This window comes from Anas platyrhynchos, chromosome 6 (assembly GCF_047663525.1).
Source record: "Anas platyrhynchos isolate ZD024472 breed Pekin duck chromosome 6, IASCAAS_PekinDuck_T2T, whole genome shotgun sequence".
Taxonomy (NCBI): Eukaryota; Metazoa; Chordata; class Aves; order Anseriformes; family Anatidae; genus Anas; species Anas platyrhynchos.
Genome location: NC_092592.1, coordinates 16,066,727 through 16,083,975, shown reverse-complemented (window position 1 = coordinate 16,083,975; position 17,249 = coordinate 16,066,727). Strand labels below are relative to the sequence as shown.

General features: G+C 43.8%; 1 protein-coding gene across 15 annotated transcripts in view; it reads left to right on the top strand.

Annotated features, from left to right (window-relative positions):
- Positions 1-17,249, top strand: part of ZMIZ1 (zinc finger MIZ-type containing 1) — a 345,842-nt gene that overhangs the window by 109,891 nt on the left and 218,702 nt on the right. For 13 of the 15 annotated variants that reach the window (XM_072039497.1, XM_038181594.2, XM_072039495.1 and 10 more), the window contains one exon: positions 6,463-6,545. The gene's annotated coding sequence lies outside the window, so the exon portion shown is untranslated. Of the gene's footprint in view, positions 1-6,462; positions 6,546-7,469; positions 7,588-17,249 lie in introns of all 15 variants that reach the window. The other 2 variants (XM_038181586.2, XM_038181589.2) reach the window with 1 other exon arrangement.

Below are 17,249 nucleotides of genomic sequence, written 5' to 3'. Positions count from 1 at the left end.
TTAGTATTCCTTGGTGCTTCATATCTTGACATTTCTTATGACCTACAATTAAAATGACTTTAGTGAAGTCTCAACCTATATCCAGATTGCTGAGTATGGTTGACTGTCTCCAGGGAAAGGCTTGAACTGCTTGCTAAATCAATTTGTTCTTTTCTCAAAACAGATTAAATATGTTTTACCGGTTTAAATTAAAAAATAAATAACCCCATATGACCTAACTGCTACATGTAAAATTAAAAACGCACTCTGCTCGTTCCGAAGGGTAGGCATTTTGATGCCAACGGTGCGCTGATAGTATTCCACCAGAGAGAGAAGTCAATGGTTAAAAACAAGCATGTCTAATCCTGTCTCGCTGCTCTGTTAGTCTTGTTTGAGAATTAAGTTGATGGCACACTACTTGGGTGGGTGCTAACTGCTAGATGTGGCAATAATCTCCTTGTGCGGAGCCTGCGACGCTCTCCTGCTGCTGCGCCTCCTCCCTCCGGTGAGGTTCGCATTCGTCCTGATCGTGCACACCGCTTTCTTTCCAGGTCACCCAGCCTCCTCGCAGCCCTTCTTTTAGCAGGACTAGCTGCAGAACTCGCTTGTGACTCACCTGCACCATCAGTCGATGCTTCAATATGATTTTATTGGCTCCTCCTGCGCACAGCTTATTTTGTATCCAGCACGCAGCAGAAGTACAGGGGATCGGCAGCTTCTGTGCCGCGCGGAGCTGCGCAGGGCATGCAGGCAGCTGTACACAGGGAGTCGGCTGCACTGGTTATGCCAGCAGCAGCCTTTGTTCCTTCAAACCACTTCCATGGCCGCGCTCGAGTGGGTTATTGTTTGAGGCTGTGTAAGTACAATAGGATAGAAGGGAAAGGGAAGGGGAATTTTTTTTCTAAAACAGAACAAAATAAACTAAAAAAAGTTGCTATGGAAATAGATGGCAAATGGTCTGTAATAATGGGATTTTTCAAGAGGTGTCCAACCTCCAGAACAATGGCTCGGCGCAAGCCAAGGTTAATAGTGCTCATTATCTTACGCTAGCGAGCTGGCAGCGCGCTCCTCTCTCACAAACACGCAGCCCAGCACGCTGCTGCCGGCTGCAGCTCAGGTGGGGACGGTCACTTGGGAAATGGTGGCGAGCCACACGCTGGGGTTGTGCTGGACTTGGCTGCCCCTGGGCTGTCCTTGGCTGCTTCTGGCCACAGCAGGAGCAGCCCGGCCGGGCAGGCAGGAGCTCATGTCTGACAGCCCCACGCAGAGAGGTCACAGCACCTCTTGTCCCTGCTGCGCCTCAGGCCACAGCACCGGGGGGCTGCCGGGGCCACAGTGGTGGCAGCCCGGTGGCTTCGGGTGTGCTGGACCAAGCTGGGCCTCACATGTGGCAGGGGAAAGGGAAGGGGTTCGGGAAAGTTGTTGTCCAAGAAATGGGGTTGTAGTGGAGCAAGCCAGGAGAGGCAAAGGGTTTTGCTGTTGGTGCTGTAAACTGAAGATCGTAGCACTGCTTATTGCTGCCATCAGGTCTTATGCTCAAGGAGTGTGACACAGCCCTAAAATCCCCTTATGTCTCAAAGTGAGGAAGTCACAAGCTGCATCTGAAAAAAGGTGTGCTCGTTATTTTGTGCATTTCAAATAATGTCTAATGTAATTTTGAGATTGATTCCACTTCTGCTTTAAAGGAATCATTAAACTGAATTAAAGGTATATTAAAAAACAAAAACCACACAGAGGAAAAAAACTCAAGGAAGTGGTGACTGAGTAAACAAACCTTTTGCTTTTGCCCCAGTGGAAAATAGGAAAAAACAAGCAAAACTGCAAGTTCTCATTGCTTTTCCGCTCTGCCCCATAGCAGGCCGCCTGCCTCCCCGGAGGCCTGCCAGTGGTAACAGGGCGCCACGCATGGCAGCCGCGAGCTGGGCACCATGTCAGAGCCTGGCAGCCTGGAGCAAAGCACTCTCTGCGGCCCCACGGCCTGTCTGCCGGTGACCCACTGACACAGGGGAGATGGGGACACTCAGGGGCAGTGTGGCTGCCTTCTTCTGCCCCGCTTTGGAGGCAGATTTCTGCCCTTCGGTTTACATCCGTGCTGTAGCCAGCAGACGCTGTGTGTTGGTGGGATGGGTTGGTGTGCTTTTTGGGTTCTGTTTTGCTGAGGATTAGAGGGGGCCAAGCCTAGGCAAAGTTGACAGTTGTCATTCTGAAGCCACCATCCCTCTGACACCCTCATCACTTCTGCCCCTCCACATCTTTTCCTCCCACCTCTGATCCCCTTCCTTGCCCTGTTGCTGCCCGGGAAGGGAGCACAACACCCTTGGCAGGGCAAGGTGATCTTGGTTTACATTTCTGCGATGCTGTGAGCTTAGTCTCTCTTTTTCTCCCAGAAAGCACCTAGTGTGTATTGCTTACTTGAGCAACACTTTATGCCTCTCCTTCATACAGAGCTAGCAGATGTTTTAGCAGAAGACAGCATCAGATGCTCATCAGCCATACACACACCCAAGTTTCTAAAAACTCCTGAGCTGATCAAGGGCTACACTAACTGATGAGGACAGCATTTAATATTTAAACATGTCTAGAAGTTCGTGTGTTTTCCGTGTGGCAGAAGTTCTCTTGCTGACCAGTGAGCTATGTAGGAAGCGCAGCACATTGTGTTCTTCACTTCTGACCCAGTTGCAGCCCGGGATACGTGAGAGCTGGGGTTGCCCACACACTGTTTCACCGCGGTTGTACAGGAATTCCAAGCTTGAACATACTGCAGCTTAAGGAGGATAATGCTAGAACTCAGGAATAATTCATGAAAAGAGGAAAAAACCCTGAAGTGCACCTGCCTAATGTGTTTCCATAATAGGATTGTACAGCACACTTAATTGTCTGTCTTGGCAGTATTTCTGTCTTCTAGGTATTTCTGTGTGCATGTTTTGTTTGCTCTCTTTATTTTTGTTTGGGTATGTAGAGCTCAAGTTGCATTTTGTGTATGACAACTGCAGGTTTTACTCTGGGTTGTCCTTTGGATTAGAGTTCCTCGCTATTGCTTGAACCCAGCCGAGGCTGAGCACTGAGGCTAGCAGCAAGGTCCCCAGGGGCTGAGGAGGCATTGGGGGCCCCAGGTAGATCTGTTGGTGAAGGGGTGACTTGGTGGGACCAGGGCACGGTGAGATGGCAGGGGGAAGGGTGGTGGTGCAGCTGGGCCTTTGGAGGCCTGAAGATGGGCTGCATCGCCTCCTTGTTGGCCTTCTTCCAGTCCCCTTTCACTGCTTCTCTCATGCTTTAATCATAAAGCTATGTGCTGTGCTTTGGCTGTGTCCTGCATATATGCCAACCTTTTCCATTCCTCCACCTCTGCAAAAACACCAAGAACCAAGGCCTTGGTCTTAAAAGCAAAACACTGAAACAGTGCAGTACGTTGGACCTCAGTTGGCAGTGGTGGCAGGGGCCGCAGGAGCCCTGAGAGGCCGTGGCCACCCCACGGGGAGCAAGGACAGCCCGGGGCTGGGGCAGTGGAGGAGGCCAGGCAGGGAGGGGAGAGGGAGTTTTTGAGGCTTTAGGGCATGCCTGATGACCTCTGCAGCTTTGGTTTTCCCCTTGGAAGCCTAGAAATAGCACCTTCAAAACGAACAAGCAACAACAGCAAAACAAAGAGAAGCTGAAAGCTGAGGTTTCCGTGTGATGGTGGGACATCGGAGAGCTGGCTGTAGGAAAAATTCCTGTTATTGCAGGAGACATGATCAAATCGCCAGGGCTGGCAGCCCTGCTGTGCTGCCTCTCCCTCCTGCTCTCAGCCTCCACAGCCCGTGCTGCGTGTGCTGCTTGTCTCTTTCGCTGTATTGATTTTTACAGTGTAATCTACTCAGAGCAAGGGTTTTGTCTATTATGCGTTTGTAATGCACCACACATGCATTACTATAGAAATAATCTAATACAAAGTGCCTGGGATTTCAAACATCCAGTGTTTCATAGCCAAAACATTTGGCCAAGAAATAAACCTCCTGTTTTTGTGCTCCCTCTGCTGGATCCATACGCGCAGGAATTGCTGGCTGTGCCTGGAGCTGCGGGCTCCCCTCTGTTCCCCAGCTCTCATCCCGGCAGCTTCACCATCCTGTGCTGTTTGGTGGATGCTTTCATGAAGCTCTTGGCTCTTCCCCGAGCCCTCTCAGTCAGCTGTATTACAGGATGCGAACTGGGGATCGATGAGAAATTGAGGCAGTGCACTGCACCGCAGCGAGGCTGTGGTTTGACACCAGGCAAGGTTGTTGATGCTGGTTTTACGGTGTTTCCAGTTGTCTCCTCTTCCCCCACCCATCTATTCTCATTTTCAAGGCATAGCCCCCTACCCCCAAACTGTGCCAGTGTGACTGGCTTGAGGATCTTCCTAGAAATAGTCTGAGAGAACTGATCAGGCATTCAAAAAAGCTGCATGTTTTTTTTTTTTTTTTTTTTTTCCATAGGCTGAATGCAGTTGAGAGCAAACCCCTGCCCAGCATGCTGGCAGGGTTGGGGGCTGGCACGAGGGCCCAGGAACAGGCAGGGGTGATGGTCTGGCCTCTGAGCAGGTTGCGGGGTGAAAGCATGGAGCAGATGCTGGTGGGGACCATGCCAGGGAAGCTTGGACCTGATTTGCAAAAGGAGTGGGTGGTCTGTGATGTGAATTCACCGAAATGTTAATGGGATGGCCCTTTTCAGAGGTGCTTTATAAAACAAAACAGGAATTGTGGTGCCAGTTCTGCAGATGGAGGAACTAATGCACAAAAGAGTGGAGCGAAGCGTTGGCTTCCCATTTCACAGCAGTGCAGTTTAAGCTGGTTTAAGCAGCCTCTGATCTACCCTCTGCCATCACGGCTGAGCACTCCTGCCCTCGTGCCCGCTCCCTGCGCTGAGTTGGCACAGCTGTTTATGAGACAGCATGCTGAAGGAAATGAGCTCCCTGATCCAGCTAACCGTGCAGCTGCACAACTGCAGGCTTGGAAGCGAGCGTCCAGGAGGGAGAAGTGAGAGGCAGAGTTGAAGCTGCCAAGCAAACGCCGCAGCCCGACTTGCTGAGGTCCTGTCCCGTCGCACCGGCAGAGCCTGGGATAGTACCCAGCTCCTGGGGTGGGTGGAACAAAAGTTGATCCTTTGGCGGGAGGAACGAAGTTAGATAAATAATTAATTCAGACTTAATTAAAGACCTAGTCTGCGTTAGTTGAGAAAGTCATGTTAACACGTACTAAATCTGAATCAATTAGCATGTTTCCCCTGGCTTGTATAAGCAGAACAAAAGCACTGGGGAAAACTTCTGGATGAGAATAAATATGTTCTGGGGGAAAACAGTCACAGTTCAATGAGGCCTTAAAAGCCAATCATTCACCCAGGGTGCCTGTCAATGTGTAACTTTTCTAGAATTGCCATTTGTTGCGGGCCGAGAACAGCAGAGTTCCCATCTGAAGCAGATTGTCCCTTGGTGGCACTATACATACCAGTGATGGGATGACTGTTTCTAGCATATGTTTTTCAGACATGTTTTTATTCATTGTGAATTGTCAGTGAGGAGGGTAAATAAGATTGCGTAACAAATGTTGCTGCAAGTAACAAGTTCTGTGAAAAACTCAAAGTTTTTCTGCTTTGTTGTTGGTCACCTGTGACTTTTGCATCACATGAGGTTATCCAAGTGCCTGCTTCCATTGCTGGTCATTGTGGAGGTTCTGCACTGGCCATGAGTTGCACGTTATTTTTTTCCACCAGACTTGTTTTTTCCTGTTCAGTGAAAAATTCTCTTGCGTGGAAGTTACTTGGAATTTAGTCAAAAGAGAAGCAAAATGTACTCATCGTGTTCCTTTCTTCAGTATGTGCTGAGTTCTAGAGCCTGGCAGCGTCAGCCTGTAAGGACACCTTGTCTGACTGCTGAAACAGCATGTAACAAAATACACAGTGCCCGTAAACATTCTGCAGTCTCCCTTTACAGTATTTCTTTATAATTAAAAAGCATTTCCTAGAAGTTGCGGTGCTGTGCCAATGTAATTCATAAGCTTGCTTTGTTTTGCTACAGTCAGGATGGTGTTTTTGAGGTATTTTGGTGTATCCATTTAAGCAGAGTTAGGGGGGTTGTTTATTTTTTTAATGGCACTTAGCCTGTAGCAGTCGGTGAGTGCCTGTATAAAGAGAACGGAAGAGACTTCAAGATGACTTTTAACTGGAGGGAAAAAAAAAAAAGACCATTTACTGTTGGTAAACTTTGGTTTAAACCTCAACAGAATCCTGCTATCTTTTCCTCATCTCTTTTTTATGGACAAGAAAACCTGTAAGGCTTAAACTGCTGAAGTGATTCTCCAGAGTTGGGGGTAGCTGGAATTGTGGACCAAGTCTCAGATCTGGTGCTCCAGACTTGTTCCTGGGACTCCTAAATGTCCTTCATTTATCTCAGATCTGCGCAGCGAGCTTTTTCAAATGCTACCGTGTCACTCAGGAGAACGGAAGTATGATGTGCCTGTGCTTTTATTGCAGGAAACTGGATCTTGTTATGTGAGGGCATTGAGGAAACGTGCCCCAGCTACTGAGAGGAAGAAAGGCCGGTGGGGAATACTCAGGTAAGAAGGCTTTACGGACCAGCCGGCAGTAAGAAATACTTGGGGGCCTTCAGTCTTTTTCCAGACGCTGCTTCATGCTTTATGCTTTAACGACTGATCTGGTCACTATCAAAGTTTATTTGTTGTTTTAAGAAGCAGTCCTGTTTGGTCAATTGATTGCAACAACAAAACACTGCAAGCAAAGCCCTCAGCATAAACATTCCTCGGGCTATCCCTGGTACAGCTATTGATCGTGATACGGAATACAAACAAATTACTCTTTGCATGAGCCATTTGAGCTATAAAACACAGCAATAATATGTTCTACTTGCTGCCAATAAATGTGCATTTATAATAAACAAAGGAGAAATCCCTGAGTAGAAATGAACAGTAGTTTCAATAATGTGTTCAATATCTCATGTCCAGCTGTTGTACAGAATGAAAAAGCAGATAGTAGATGCTCTGCATTTTTTGTCCTCCCCCCTGTCTTCTGTTAACTTTTTCTACTGCTGTTTTTTTTTGTTGAAGATATCTTAAGTATTTTGTAAAGCAATAGGTAGTTTCATCTTTGCCTTACTTCCAGTGCTGTTTAGAGCTTTTCAAATATTTGGTCAACATCTTAATTGTTTTGTGGACCAGCTGCCTTTCCTTACACTATCATGTGGCTCATCTCCTCTTTTACTCTTAATCACATCCCCGTGGCATTTCCTTGTATTGGCAAATATCATTAAAGAAACTTTCATGTATTTGTAGTTGTTTTGAATGCAGCTGAAATGGGAGGGAGGAGTCGGTACCCTTGTGACCATCACCACCAGGGGTGCCTGGATGATAACTGAATCCGTTTCCAAAAGGATAAAGCTAATGATCATCAGAGCATAGATTTTTTTTTTTTAATCTGCTGTACCATGCTCGTATAATCCTCCTCCCCTTCATCCATATTTTCAGTGCTGCACTTTGATGAGCTACAGACAGTTGACCCGAAGGCATTTCTTGATGAACATCTCTGTCTGCTCTCAGCCTTGAAAAACTCAACCTTTTCAAGAGCTGCATGGGAGAAAAATGTGTAAGACTAATATTTATAGGCTGAAAGAGAGGGGAGAGGAAAGAATCAAGTGTAAAACTTGCTTCCAGCAGAAATGCCATCCCTCTTTTACCTCTGATAATTAGAAGCGTTTCTGACATGGCTACTAAAGCGAGTTAGTGGTGTGTGCCTGCCATTTGCTGTGCTTTTATACTGCAGAACTGTTTTCCTTTTTGTATGGCATTGCTTTGTTCTATTTTGTTTTAAGACAAAACAAATATTTCAACTGATACCCAACTATTACATTATGATTCATCCATACTCCTACATGTTAAATGATTAGTTCCAAGTACTTACATGATTGTTTGCAAAATGGAAGGTTGTTATTCAAGCTCACATTTTAAGTACTTTTTTGTAACATTTAGCAAAGCTCATATGCATAAATCCTTTCATTAATAGCTCTAACTAAAATCGTACTGGAAGATTAGAAGAAGGAGGGTTTTTAACTGTGCCGTATTTTGCACTGGGAAAAGATCTTGAAAATATTGAGAAATACAATAGTACTGATTATAACTGTAACAGGAGATTTGGAGGACATGGCAAATGTTTTTAGTAGTGCCTTAAAGAGTATGTTGTGTTTTATGCCTAGTGAATATAGGCTTAAGTCTTTGGTCTTTTATTATAAAAATAACATGTGCAGTCGTAGAAATGCAAAAAATATTTTTAAAAAGAGAGAAAACACCCTGTTTTAAAACTGGGTATTTGAAAATGTACTGAATCTGCTAAAGGTTTCCCTAGACTTGGATCCTGGTTTAAAAAAGTAAAACTAAAACTCACTTCTCTGTTCCATGAAGAAACTCGGGAAGTAAGTTCCTTGCTGTGCCTTGGGGTCACATGGCCTCACTGCTGTAGAGCTGGAATGTTTGCCATGGTATTTCCGGAGGCTTCATAAACACACAGAAAGAACAGGGACTTCAGGAAGATATTTTTTTTTGTATTTTCCCCTTTTTTTTTTTTTTTTCTTTCCGGCAGACTAAATGTATTACAGTATAGGTGTGTTTTTTTAGGAATCCAAAATTTTTTATCAGATCAGTCCAATTAATTTTAATAATTCCTATTATTAAATTCCTATCAAATAGTAACCAATTTCTAAAGAAAAAAGTTAAGATACATGGTGGTTTGTTTTTTTTTTTTATTGCTGCATTTCTTACTGAACGTAATTCCTGGCAACCTAAATATTAAGCCTAACTCCACTGTTTAGGTGGTCTTAATGGTTTACTTTTGGCATGTGTCACTGTGAGTGGCATTCTGTAATCTGACTTGATAGCTGTCATCTTGCAAACTGGAATAATGCAAACAAAAGATGATCACTCAAACGAGGTTACAGTGAAGAGCTATTTCCTAAGTCCTGCTGCTGCAGTGTAGAATCCCCAAGTCAAATTAGAAAAGCAGTGAATTAGTTCTGGCTCCTGGGATATGAGGGTTAAGATTATGCAAACCTGTTCTTTCTAATTGTAGGAATAGCACAGGCTCCTTTTGAGACTTTGCAAACACCAACTCAAGCTGGCATGGATTGTGGGAAGCCCTGTATTAGCCTGTAATGTCATGGATGTGGCAGGTCTTAGAGGCAAAGCAGGCTGAAGTAGACCCTTCAGTGCCTCCTGCACCCCTGGGCTGGAAGAGATGCATCTTCCTCTTCCTCCTCCCCCTCCTGCCTTTCCCCTTCCAGACAAGCTGCGCTGCTTGTTGAACAAGAGCAGAGAATGGATCCATCTTAAAAATAACCCTGCAAAAATGGGCAGGAAGGGGGAGGATGAATGGAGTATTTTTAGCCTAACCGACTGAATTCACTACACAGTGCCTTAACGCTGCCCTGACACTGCTAGGGAGGAGTGGGGAGAGGCAGTGTGAGGGAGTTAAGAAGTGGCCAGAGGCAGGACCTGCTTGTTTCAGCTGTTCCGCCGAAAAAATGGCCAGAGCAGCGTGGCTGTGTGTTGCAGGAGCCGCTCAGTGCACGCTCAGTCGACATCTTAAAACCATATCAGTATGGCTTTGTTGCTGCCTCAGGTTCGTAATTGCACCAGAAGTTACAGAAAGGTGGCACACAGATTGTCACCGAGCTAGGAAACAGAGTGGTTTTGTTCATGGTGCTGGTGGTTGTTTTTTTTCAAATTCTCCCCCAGAAGCAGCACACCAAGGAGCAGCCTGGGCAGATCGGGGATGGGACAGGAGCCTGGGTGCAGCATGTGAACAGGACTTCCATGCTCCTTCCTCCTCTATCCTACCAAACCTTTTGAAGCCAATCTTTAGGACTTCAGTGACTGATTGTTAAGGGTATTGCCATGGTGTAGAAGCGTAGCATCATTTACCTTATTAAAATAAGATTTCTGTTTTGTTTGAATATAACGTGTGATGTCTGGTTGCCACTAGTGCAGTGCTGGCTGACTCCTGCTGCTCTCTGCACGTTTCAGTGGACGCTGAGGAAGCAACAAAAATGTTGGACAACAGCAGAAAACGAAGGAAGATGTGCAAAACAGTGAATCGAATGGTTGGGAATGTCTTTGGGTAGGAAGAAGAAAGAATAAGGCAAAGATGTGCCAGGAATTAAGGCTGGAGGTGTGAGGAAGGGAAATCAGCCCCTAGAAACAGCTTTGCTGACAGAAATAGCAGTAAGAAAAGAGGGGTATTCTCCCTCCTTAAAGGTGGGAAGAACTGGTTAAGACGGCTGTAGTGGTCATTTTGGAAGTGCTCCCATGCTGTAAGGGTGGGTAGGTGGGGCACAGCAATCACTGTCTGAGCCGCTTCTGCTTGTGCTTCTGCTGCTTCAAATGCCTGGAGCCAGGCTGAGGCCTGCTCGGGGTCGGAGGGTGAGGTGGGGAATGCAGAGTCCATTTTTTCCCCAGAGCTTGCAGATAGAAAAATCTTGGATGCTGTGACATAGGAATTGTACCATGGTCATTGGCCAAGTCCTCTGGATGGGTGCTGTCAGTGGCTGTAGGCACTGCTCTGCAGGTAGAGCAGTCGAGCTAGCGGGAACCGCATGGAGCTGAGTAGCCCCAGAGGCGCAGGGCCCGCTGTATGTGAGGAGAAACACGCTGTTAAAACAAGCTGCTTAACTGAGAAATTCAGGAGCACTGGTATTTGTCTTCTGTGCAAAAAAAGCAAGACGTGATTCAAAAACTGTCTTCTAAGTTAGGTGCTTTCTGCTTGTCTGTGCTTTTTCCAAGTGAACATGCAGAAATGGGGAGAAATACCCAAGAAATCTCATTCAGTGTAATGGAGTAAAATGCTAGTGATGTCTGAGTTTCTTCCCAATGTTGTCTCCAGTGCTTTGATAGTTAGTAAAATGCTGTAACACCATAGCAAATTTTAGGTGAAAAAGGGACACAAATGTACCTCGTAAGTTAATGGAAACAGTGTACAAGAACTCTTTTTTTTTTGGAGATGTTCCAGTGTTTTGTTTTATTCCTCAGTGGATCTCACTGGTTTGTAAGTTCTATGCCCTTGTAAGTGCAAAGAATTTTTCCAGTTAATTATGTGGTGATAATATGTATATCTGAATAGTGCTTTCCATGCCATTGGGTTTTGTCCCTTGTCACCTAGGAATTCCCAAGTCTTTATAATGAAACTTTGTTTAGGCAGGCCAAAGGGAATCAGGATGGAAACTTGTGCTCAAAAGCACCATGTTCTTAATTGCCTTTGACAGTGGGAAGACATCACTTCAGCACGGTGAAAAGCAACCAAAATAAACTATATTTTTAATGAAGGTTTTTCTATCTGGATGAATTGACCTGTATTGAATTGACAAGTATTGGTTAAATATGAAAGAACCTTATTGCAAGCACATTGTGATTTATCCTGTTTTTACTCTGTCTAAACAAAAAGCCATGTACATATATCCAGTATAGGCGAGCCTTTTAGTCTGAAGTACTTATTCTAGCAGAAGTCTTCAGAGTTTTTTTATTATTATTATTACTTCTTAATGGATTGCATTACTTTGAAGGAAACTAAATAAAATCAGTATGGAAATGTTCTACTTACCATGTGACCGCACTGGAGATTGCTAGAACTCTTTTGTGGTGATACGGACAAGATCCTTACAGCCTTATGAAGGATGCTAGCTTGCATTTTTGTGTAAAGATGTACTTCCAAAAGAAATAATATGCTGATTGAATATTTATTTTTGTTCAATACAAAAATATTTATAGCTAACTAGCAATTATTTTACTTCTCCGCCTACCCTTTTCCCCTTAATCTTGTTTATCTCCTCAGTGTGTTCTTCCAGCTATTGGAAATGTGTTCTTATGGGGTGTTCTAGATCAACTGCTTTTGCAGCCAAAAATCTGCATCTTTTCAATAAAAGCATACATAGAGAAGGGAATTGATGGGTTAATTTGACACAAATAGGTTATGCATATGTATATTCAATACATGTATGTGTATGCATATGTTGTGACTCTCCAGAACTGAGTCTGAAATTAATTAGTTGAAAATAATGGATTTTATATATTTCTAAATGGCTAACTGATTTTAAATAAGTTGAACTGGTCTGCAATACTAATACTGTTGAGAATTTTTCAATGTATTTCATATTGAAAAGTACTTAACTGAGTTTAAATTCCTCTATTTATTCTTACTGAAGTTAGAAAATTCAAGGTACAACTGTTTTTTTCACACATTTCATTAAGCCTTGATATTTCTGATAGTATAGCTTTCCTTTTGAGGCCTTCAAGTGGGAAGAGAGAAATGTTTTTCCTCCTCAAGACAAAAGAACAATATGAGTGTAATCTTAGCTCTCAGTTTTTCTTTTGTCTACAGCTAAGTCCATCTCTTAACCTGGTATGATTAATTCTGCCTGATTTGTCAATGTTTTTAGAATTTTATGAAAGGATGGGGAAAGGGAAAGAAAAAATCCTTTCAAGCACCTATCAGTGATTCAAATGCTCTCTTGGATCCTGAAGATACGTATGACTGAAATCTAGGTATTGGCATGTGTGAAATACCACGTGAAATGCCGGCAGGTGTGTAGCCTAAACTGATGTTCAGGTCAATGTACTTAAACTACCTGTGCTCTGCTGAGAACACGCAGTTTGCACTACAGATCAAACAAAGGCTTTACAAAGACAAGATACTGAGCTAGCAAGCCATGGAAAACTTCTGTGTGCGGAAAGTAGATTAAAATCTCACAAGTGAAAATAAACCTCATTCAGCTTTAGGATGTGAATACGCAAAAGAGCCTGTCTGCAGCTCCACGTGGGGTCTCTTCTCGCCCACTTCTACCTGTCCCATACAGCAGAAAGCTTAAGCAAGTGAGAACTAAAAATACTGCTTGGCACGTAGGGTAAGAGAAAGAAAACAGGCACGAACAACACCTTTCAAAGATACTGAGTGTTTGTCACAGCAGCAGTCTGGTGGCAGGGAGTTCAACAATATAATTACATGTTGAATAAGAAGGTATTTCCTTTTGTTGCCTTTGAATGTGGCACTTCTTTAATTTAATGGAATTTCCTCTTGTTTATGTGCTCTCGTACTGGGTGGGCAGAAGCTCACCAAGTAACTCCTATTGGCTGGTTTCTGTTTAATATAGTTTTGCAATGACTGTTTTATTAATATCCTTTTAAAAGTAAACATTCCCAGTCTCTCCAGGCTCTTTTCTTACAATGTGTTTTTTTATCCATTTATTTTCCTTTCAGTGATAATTTTAATTGCTGCCCTTTGATTTTTGTCTCATTTTCCTCTCAACTCACGACTTTCTCTCATAAACTAGTGCCAACCACTAGATTATCACTGCTCCTTTATTATAAACTGTGGAAGAAGAAGAACTCTTATTTTTCAGGTCCCAATTACGCGACCTGAAATCCATCTGCACTAGAGTGAGCCAATAAGCTAGAGGTGGAATGCTCATGATTCCCATTATCAGTTTTTAGAGTCATGCAGTATCTTGCTCTCCCTTTCCCTTGGCGTTTCTGTTGCCTTTTTCCTGTCTATCTGATGCCTAACACCTACCTGGTCCCTTTTTTCTCATGCTGCCTCTGAAGTTCTTACCTGGAAATCCCTGTTCCATCCATCTGCACTCAGTCCTCGTAGGCCTCAAACTTTTGTCCTGTTGGTTTGCATTCGAAGCATTTTGGAGTTCATGCAGAGGGAAGCAGATAGGTCTTGCAGTGGAGGGGTGTACCCCAAGACAGCATGTACCTACACTGTGTCTTGTGAGCAGATGCCAGCTTGATCTGCTCATCTTCAGCTGGCCACATGCTGTATGGAGCCAAACCAGAAGAGCCGTATCCATCGTTAGCATTGTGTTGAGCCTGAGCTAATAAGCTCGGTCTCTTGGCAGGATGTGTTAGATCAGGCTTACTGCTGTGCTAATTGTGCTTACACAGCTTCCAGTTTGGAGCTGGCTCATTTACAGCTGGCTTGGATGGTGGCCAAGAAGGCTCGCCTCTGCCTGCAATATGCCATGTAGACATACACATATCCAGCACTTGAAAGTGTCTGTCAATAGCAGGAAATTATATTCGGAGGGAGGGGAAAATCTTTGGCCTGGCTACATGCGTAAATAAGGGCAATATTAATGAACGAGGAAGTAGGTAACGGTTTTAATAAGGAAAAGGATTAATTATTCCAAATGTAGACTTAAAACCACAAGTTCTTTTCAGTCCCTATATTTGGCCCCATCTTGTTCCTCATTTACCACTTCTTTTACAATATTTCTTGGGAACGTTTCCCAGGCTTAAGGCATTTGGCTGTAGAAGGAGTGAACAGCCCGGTGCTCTAGCTGGGAGAGGCTAATCTAACCACAAGGGCAGAATTTCAGAGGAGAAGTCTGCCTTTGCCTTTAAGTCCACGCTTTGTTTTTCTCTCTCTCTCTCTCCCCAATTTCCTGTGTTTGCAAATGAACTTGTACATGGGTTATAATGAAGCGTCAAGGATCTGCTCATCTTAGGACTTAAGTGCTACAGTTACTTAAACGTATAAAATGCTTGCTGGCAACAGGAATTACGTAGGAAAAAAAAATAAAAAACCAACAAGACAGTGCAGTAAAAAGGCAAAGTTTGTTTACTTAGGTTTGGAAAACTGGAACTCAGCATGACTTGAAAGCCACATCCTTGGCTGGCATAGATTGGTTTCATCGGTTACCAGCAGTTGTGTTGTTTACTTCAGCAAGAATTTGTCTCCTCAAATATTATCTCCTGTCTGTGGAGCACTGTGGTGGCAGAGGGGAACACGTGAGTGCCTACGTATCATCTAGAGAAAACTGGACTAGGCTCTCCTTTTATCGTGAAATAATGCAATGATGCATTAGCACATCGCTATGAGTGCTCTTAACATTTAAGCCCATTTTTTCTCAAATTATTTTGTTGGTCACAAGCATCCATGCACCAGCGCATTAATTTGCTTGGTAGTTTAGAGGCCACTTCTCCAGTTGAGCAACCCTCAAAAGACAGTACCAACCTTTTAGTCCTGAAATTGCTGTTATTAGAACAACTGGGGGAATGTATCTCTGCAAAGACAGAGTTGAATAATGATTTAGCTCCCAGAATTAATTTGAAATTTCAGCAGCATTAAGTAATATTTTAGTGGCAGTATAATCCTGTACATTACATATTAACTCCACAGACTGTACTGCCAGTGGAAGTGCGCTGCAGTATTTAAGTGACACTGTAACACCATGGTATTATATTCAGGTCATTAGGGGGCATATTACAGGATTTAAGTTATCTGGCAAAATGTCAAGGGTGAATCATATAATCTGTGTTTCTTTGCATCTCCAAATATATAAATAAGGGGTTTTCTTTTATATAAAAAGAAAATATTACTCCTAACTACAATGTTCCTATTCTGTCTCAGCCTGCTGTATCACCTGTGCACCGCTTGCACTGTCAACAATGCTGAGAGGGTAACCGAAAGAAAGGGGAATAATAGATCTAGATGGCTCAGCTGGTTGGTGATGTAAGTGGAGAAAACATTGTACTGAGTTTTTTTTTTTCCTGTATGAATCAAAGCAATTGATAGATAAGCATTAAACTGAGTATTTGGCTTTTGTGGCAGGCATCAGCAGGTGTCCAGAATGATGGGAAATGCTGAGATCTAAGACGAATGTTTTCCAGAGCAGATGCCTAATGCTAACCTTTCGAAAAGGCAGGGGCACTCTTCTGCAATTGAATGCACCAAGGGAGGTAGACACCTATCTCCTCTTTGTACCCTAGAAACTCATTATAAAATCATGCGTGTGGCCCATCGGAACTATTTTGGTACCTCTTTTCAAACATACTCATCGCTCAGACAGCTACGGTTGACTTTAGAGGGAGAGATGAGGCTGTGAAAAGCATGCGTTCTCGGCAGCCCGTTGCTGCCTCTGGCAGAAGTTCCTGCCACTCAGATCTGCCAGCTAGATGGTTCATACGATTATTCTGTGAACCATTAGGGACTAACAGGGCCGGGTTAGTTTAAACATGTAAATAGTCGCTTTTGTTCATTCCTTCCGCAAGAAACAGATGATCATCACAGAAGCAGCCCAGCTGGCTGGTAGGAAATAAATTTAACCATGTGACTCCTTCTTGTCTTTCCTTCACCGAGTTTTAACTACAACTTTTGGGATAATGATGCTTGGAACAAATGAAAACAATAGCAGCAACAACAGCAAAAGGTTCAGCTAAGGCAAGTTAAGATAAAGTGACATCTAACTTCTTGTGGTGGAAATGGCAACGGTGAGCTGCTGTTTGGTCAGGGGCTGATAAAACTTTTCAACCAGCAGAGTCACAGTCGTGTGAATAGGATGTATTGCTGTACCCTTTCTGTGCTCAGAGTGGTGGGAGGGTAATAAAACAGCAACAGTTAGCTTACTTGAACAGCTTGTTTTTCTCTAGCCTAGAGCACTGGCCAAGTTCCTCTGTGGTAATTCCTGTTATCTTCTTGCTGCACTCCGTGTGATGGGAATTTCTTAGAAAAATCCCAGGGACAAGAGGTGTGTTTGGCTGCTGCGTGCCAGTGCTCTAAAGCAATGCTGAAGGTATTGGAATTGATTTTTATGAGTCTTCCTTCCAAAAATAGCCTTAACTTCTCTGTTAGGGAATGTTGCAAGGCTCATTTGTAGAGGAGCAGTAGCTGTGCACATGGAGAAATTACCTCACTTGGCCGACCTGTTGCCAGAGGAGGTTGTGGAGGCAGACCAGCAGGTTAAGCACGGCTATGGTCTACAGGTCCACAGGTACCGAAGGAGGCAGATGTTCTCATCTGTGTAACAACAGTGGATGCTGGGGGAGTAAATGAGACAAACCACAGGTAGTGTTTTTTGTGCCCTGCCCATTATCCTTGGAGACAGAATCCTGAGGTAGGTGGATCACTGGGTTAACCGTGTGTTGCATGTCTGACATTCAGTATGTAACAATATTTAAAATACAATCCATACTGGATTTTAAGTTACATCGAGAACAACAGAGGCACAGGGTGTTCTTTGGTCTTTTTTGGTCTTGTACTTTTTTGCATGAATAAAAACTAAACATTCATGTTAATCGTTTTGGGGGTTTAGAACATCTACTTTCACAAAAGATAAAGTTTGAGTAAAAATATTGTGGACTGCTGTCTCTGATGTTGCTTTAGGTTTGCGTTTTTATTTTAGGATGTACACCAAAACCCAAGTCTGCCCCACCATTCCTGGTGGGTGGCAACTCAAAGTCAGTGGGATTTCATGAAAAATGGGT